Source organism: Phyllobates terribilis, unplaced genomic scaffold (assembly GCF_046119375.1).
Source record: "Phyllobates terribilis strain yellow unplaced genomic scaffold, ASM4611937v1 Scaffold_3__8_contigs__length_932513732, whole genome shotgun sequence".
Lineage (NCBI taxonomy): Eukaryota > Metazoa > Chordata > Amphibia > Anura > Dendrobatidae > Phyllobates > Phyllobates terribilis.
The window spans coordinates 772057665-772063664 of record NW_027362763.1 but is presented as its reverse complement, the minus strand read 5'-3'; positions in this window follow the sequence as shown (position 1 = coordinate 772063664).

Sequence of the window (6000 nt, the reverse complement as noted above, 5' to 3'; positions counted from 1 at the left end):
GGAGATCCTGACGGATCAAGGGACCTCTTTTATGTCAAAGGTGACGAGAGAACTGTGCAAACTGCTAAAAATAAAACAATTGCACACCTCGGCGTACCACCCTCAAACCGATGGGCTAGTGGAACGGTTTAATAAAACCCTCAAGTCCATGTTGAAAAAGGCAGTCATGCCCATCGTGAAAGAACATCTGTTAGATGCCCAGGCAGCACGGAGGCTCACATATAATAAAAGAGCCACAGACTGGTCTTTTAACAAGGGCGATCAGGTGGTAGTACGCGTACCCTCAGCCAGGGGCGCGTCCGGGGGAGAGGTCAGGATAAGTGATGCTCTCACTAAACAGCAGCGACGGGAGGCTCACTCACTGTTGCAGCAGAATACCGACGTGTTCTCAGAGCTGCCGGGTAGGACTGCGGTTCTCCAACATGACATTGTCACCAAACCTGGGGTAAGGGTACGAATGAGACAGTACCGGGTACCCGAAGCACGGAGGCAAGCCAGCACGGATGAGGTAAAACAATTGCTCCAGTTAGGAGTCATCGAGGAATGCGCGATTTACCAGGCGGTTTCTGTCACTGCAAAATTTCAGTCTCTCTTTAGAAATCGCAGGCAAACGCGGATGCCCTGTCCCGGGCACCCTGTATGGTGACAAATGTTCAACCCCACAAGTTTGAACAGAGGGGGGGGGATATGTGAGGCAGTGACTGGGATCATATACGAGGGACGTTAAATATCCCCAAAATGTGTACAGAGACCTATTAAATCCATTGGAGTGCATTGCAGTCACAGACACACCTGCGGCTGCAATGCAGGAATGAAGGTGAGCATTGACCTGGTCAGGCTATCTGGCTAAGGCAGATTAGTAAAACCCGGAAGGGCCTTCATTTCTTGGAGGAGGCTACAGGAAGGCAGTGAGGCGGCCTCCTCCCTCCAACCCGGGTTTTCCAGTGGCTCTTGCCACAGGTCCTTTAAAAACCCTGCATTAAGGATTAGTGTTGCTCAGCGTTGGGACCTGCTAGGAACATAGCAGGAAAGCTTGGCGGGCCTGTGTGTAGCTAAACCTACGCCTGGGAAGGCTCTGCACCCGTCAGGCTCTGAGCGGCCCGGCGCGGCCGTTGCCCACGGCAACCGTTGCTATGTACTGATGTTAACCCAGCTGCGAACCGGAGGACTTTCTGTTTTACCCGTGAGTGCTGAATAAAAGCTGCTTATGTTGGACTTGCTTGGGTCACTGTCTCAGTTACTGCACGCTGTGAAAACCGCCGCCTTACAACATGCTCGGCCTCGCCATGTACACTTGCATTGAGCAAGACCGAGCACGTCGAGTCGACATGTAATGACACGTATGCAAAACGCATACTTGTGGTCATGTGATCCCCTGCTCTCACCAGCAACACCGGAGAATCTTGAAAGCTGTGCGCACGCAGAAGGATTCAAAAGTCTGCATTCTCACAAAGTCTTCAGTAGAGGACCGGAATCCCCTTTGAGGATGATTTTCATGTGCCAACCCTGACCATTAGATCGCAGATATTAGACGATCGGCGGCCATTAGTGATGGGCAGACCCGTGGATGAACATCCACGGGTCCGGCGGGTTCGGCCAAACATCTATTAAAAGTTTGGTTCAGGTACCAGAACAGTACCTGAACCCAAACCCCATTCATATGAATGGGGGGCTCGAACATCTGTGGTTTCCCATACTGTCATCTGCGTGACAGCGCGGGAAACAGGGGCTCTGATTGGTGGTAAAATCATTACAGCTAGTCAGAGCGCTGCAGGGTCACGCTGTCAAATGTCAGCATGAGCTCGCAGCTGTGACTGTGGCTCCCGGAAAAAAGCTTACTACAGGTCACAGGCATCGGCTGATGAGAGACTACGACTCCCATCAGTCTATGCCTGCTGTCACTGAAAACAGCGAGAGCAGGTGCCACTGATGAGAGTAATCATCAGCCGGTGCTTGTGCTCAAAGTAAAAAAAAAGTTAAAATTAATAGATAGATATTGAAATAAAAATGAAAAACACAGTTATACTCACCTTAACGCCTAATCCCATGTCACCTGTAAAAGAGAAAAAATAATAAACCACCATAATATTCAGCTCTGGTGATCTCACTTACGGCCCTGCCGCTGCGTGAGAAAGTTCTCACGGAACTGCGGTGCCATAAGTGAGGTCACCAGGGTTGATCAGCTGATGTCTTTATTTACAAACTTTTACTATGGGGTTAGTAATGGGGGCGTCTTATAGATGCCTCTCCATTACTAACTCCTGGGCTTCATGTAAGCTGCCAATACAAGGCTGACATGAACCCCAACCCTATTACCCCTCTTGTCATTACACAAGGAAAGTGGAAAGAGCCGAGGCTTATTGATGCACCATTTCTGGGGCAGCTGAGGGCTGCTGTTATTAGCCTTGGAGGGGGCCAGTATCCATTGCCCCTTCCCTGGCTATTAATATCAGCTCACAGCTGTCTCTTTAGCTTTTGCTGGTTCGATTTTATAGGGGGACCCTATGTAAAAAATTTTCTGGGGTCCTCCTGTAAACTAGCCAGTAAACGCTAATCAAAGAGCTGTGAGCTGATATTAATAGCCAGGGAACATTTTGGCCTAATGGCTTCTTCCTAGACTATTAATATCAGCTCGCAGCTGTCTATTTAGCCTTTGCTGGTTAGTGAATATAGGGGGACCACACATCAATTTTTTGGGGGTCTCCTCCATAATAACTAGTAAAGGCTAAGCAAACAGCTGTCAGCTGATATTAATTGCCTGGGAACCTTTAGGGCTATTGGTCTGTTCCCAGAATATTAACATTAGCCCCCAGCCATTGGCTTTCCTTCTGCTGATTATGAAAATCACGGGGGACCTTTTTTTTCCTTTTTTTTTTTCCTGTTTTTTTTTTATTAACAAGTACAGTAAAATACACACCCAAAGTAACCTTAGTTCACAGCCTTCAGGTGTTTCAGCAGATGGAAATGGCAGTAAGCTTAAAGGGGTTGTCCGGTCAAAACCGATGTCTGCAGTTACTCTGTGTGACTGCAGTCTTATGAATCCCCCCAGCGCACGCACTGTGCACTGTGGGGTTCAGCCGGTTTCAGACCAGGGACTGGAGGGTATGTATCAGTTATACATACCCCTGGCCAGTGGGCACAGCCTCGCTCTCTATACACTTATGTGGAGCGAGGCCACACTCTCTTGTCGGCCATGCCCACTAGACGGCTACATCACTAGATGGGACATGGCATCGGCTCAATACAAGTGTATGGAGCGAGACCGCGCCCACTGGCCGGGAGCATGTATTACTCATACATACCCTCCTGTCCCAGGTCAGAAACCCAGGACCGGGTTAATAACATTTAAATGTTACATGAGGTAGTATTTTTTCCCATAGCTGCGTGTGCGTTGAATGGCTGCAGCAGCATTTTATCCAGTGAATATCTATATATCAAGTGTTTTTCTATAGTCAGCAATGATTTAAGAAAACCAGTAAAACTGGTGACTCCCCACAGCACACAGTGCATGCGCTGGGGGGGATTCATAAGACTGCAGTCACACAGAGTGACTGCAGACTTATCGGTTTTGACCAGACTATCCCTTTAAAATGTCCCTCAAAGTTTCCCATGAAGTTTCTGTGCCTCGCAGCTGCCAGGAGACCCGTTGACTTTGAACTCTGGTGAAAGGTTAGCTGAGTTCAAGCCACTGGATCTTACAGTAGTGCCAAGTGCCGGAGAGGCGCCGGGAGCTGAGTACAGCTCACACCATTGTCTCCTGTTCTCCCTGAGATCAGCATGACCAGGTGGTAATGATGGAAGTTGTAGCCAGCACCCGCAATGTACATTATGTGTAAAATAAATAATGAAATTAAATGAACTGCGTTGGCTCCCGCCGATTATTCATAACCAGCAAAGGGAAAGCTGCCCACTGGGGGCTGCTATTACTAGCCAGAGAAAGGGGCCATTAGCCCAAAATATTCCCTGGCTATTAACATCTCACAGCTGTTTGATTAGCGTTTACTGGCTAGTTTACAGGGGGACCACAGAAAAAACTCGATGTAGGGCCCTCCTATAAAATCAAACCAGCAAAGGCTAAGCAGACAGGTGTGGGCTAATATTAATAGACAGAGAAGCTGGTGAACGCCTGTGAACTCTCTCACAGCTGCTCAGCGCTATACACTGTAGGAGCGATTACACTCCTGTCAGTGTGTAGCCAGCTACCGGGTAGAGCAGTCAAATCTGAGGAGACAGTATGGGCATTTGGTGAAATGTGAGAGGAGACTGTATGGGCAGGCGGAATGTGTGAACAGAAAGTATGGGTGGGGGGATTGTGTTAGGAGACACTATGGGCAGAAGGGGAAATATATGAGACAGTATGGCTGGGGGAATGTGTGAGGAGACAGTATGAGGAAGGGGGATGTGTGATGAGACAGTATAGGGAAGGAGGGATATGTGAGAAGACAGTATGGGCAGAGGGGATATGTGAGGAGACAGTATGGGCATGTGGTGAAATGTGAGAGGAGACTGCATGGACAGGGTGAATGTGTGAACAGAAAGTATGGCTGTGGGAATGTTTTATGAGACAGTATGGGCAGAAGGGGAATGTGTGAGGAGACAGTATAGGGAAGGAGGAATATGAGAGGAGACAGTATGGGCATGGGGAATATGTGAGGAGACAGTATGGACAGGTTGGGAAATGTGTGAGGAGACAGTATGGGCAGGGGGAAATGTGTGAAGAGACAGAATGGGCAAAATGGAATTGGAAATGTGTGAGGAGATAGAATAGTTAAGGGAGGGGATAGAATGTATGATGAGATAGTATGGGGAGGAGAGAAATGTGTGAGGAGACAGTATGGGCAGGGGGAACAGTGTGCGGGCAGAGTATGGAGGGGATAATATGCAGGGGGGAGTATCAGGAGCACAGTATAGAGATTGGGAAATATATGGGAGACAGTGTGAGTGGACAGTGTGAAAGTAGTTCAATATGGAAAGGAGAAGACAATGTTGAGAGCATGAATCATAAGAGGGATTGTGTGGAGGTCATATTTTGCACAGGGAGCACAGTGAGGGGCAATATTCAGGGGTACAGCTTAGGACAGATATTTTTATTCAGGAGCATTATAATGACGCTGCTATTTTTAAGGGCACCGTGTCGGGATGTGATGCACAAGACCATAGAAGATGCAAGTCTGCAAAGACAAGGAAGTCTGGAAGTCTGGAAAAGATGGAGAAGAAAAGATGGAGAATGACTCCAATCAGAGAATATGTACCTGGATGTAAATGTTTATTTAGGATACTGACTACGGCTCATCAGTACTGCGATTCCTGTATGGTCCGCAATCTAATGATCACTTTTAGCAACAACTCCCAGTATCTCCTTACCATTGTTAAGGACATACTGGGAGCTGTAGATTCATGCAATACAACTGTATGTTGGGCTGACCTGACACTGCACTTCATTGCTATAATAAGCTTGTTGCTGTATTCTATTACTACTGATGGTTCTGGTGATGTCCTCATGTACTGATGGTGGTTCTGGTGATGTATTCATGTATTAGTGGTGATTCTGGTGATGTATTTCTGTACTGATGGGGCTTTTAGATATGTATTCATGTACTATTTATAGTTCTGTTTATGTATTTTTGTAATGATTGTGGTTCTGATAATGCATTTCTGTTCTGTCAGTTGTTCTGGTGATGTATTTATGTACTGAAGGTGGTTTTGGTGATGCTGTATTTCTGTACTGTTATTGATTCTGATCCTGTACACATCGGTTCTGATCCTGTACACATGTAACGATCCATAACTTGTCAGAAAACGTGATACATAGCTACATTATTAAAGTATTGTGTGGTCTGATAAGTTCAGGGTTAAGACAACTGCATTTATATTAGGAGCATTTAAAAAAAACACTGTAGCATGCCAAATCCTAACAGCGAATAATATACTCACTGACAGGATTCGGTTTTCCTTGCCGGTTCCAGAGATCATCGCATGACCACTCATATGCAATTTTCA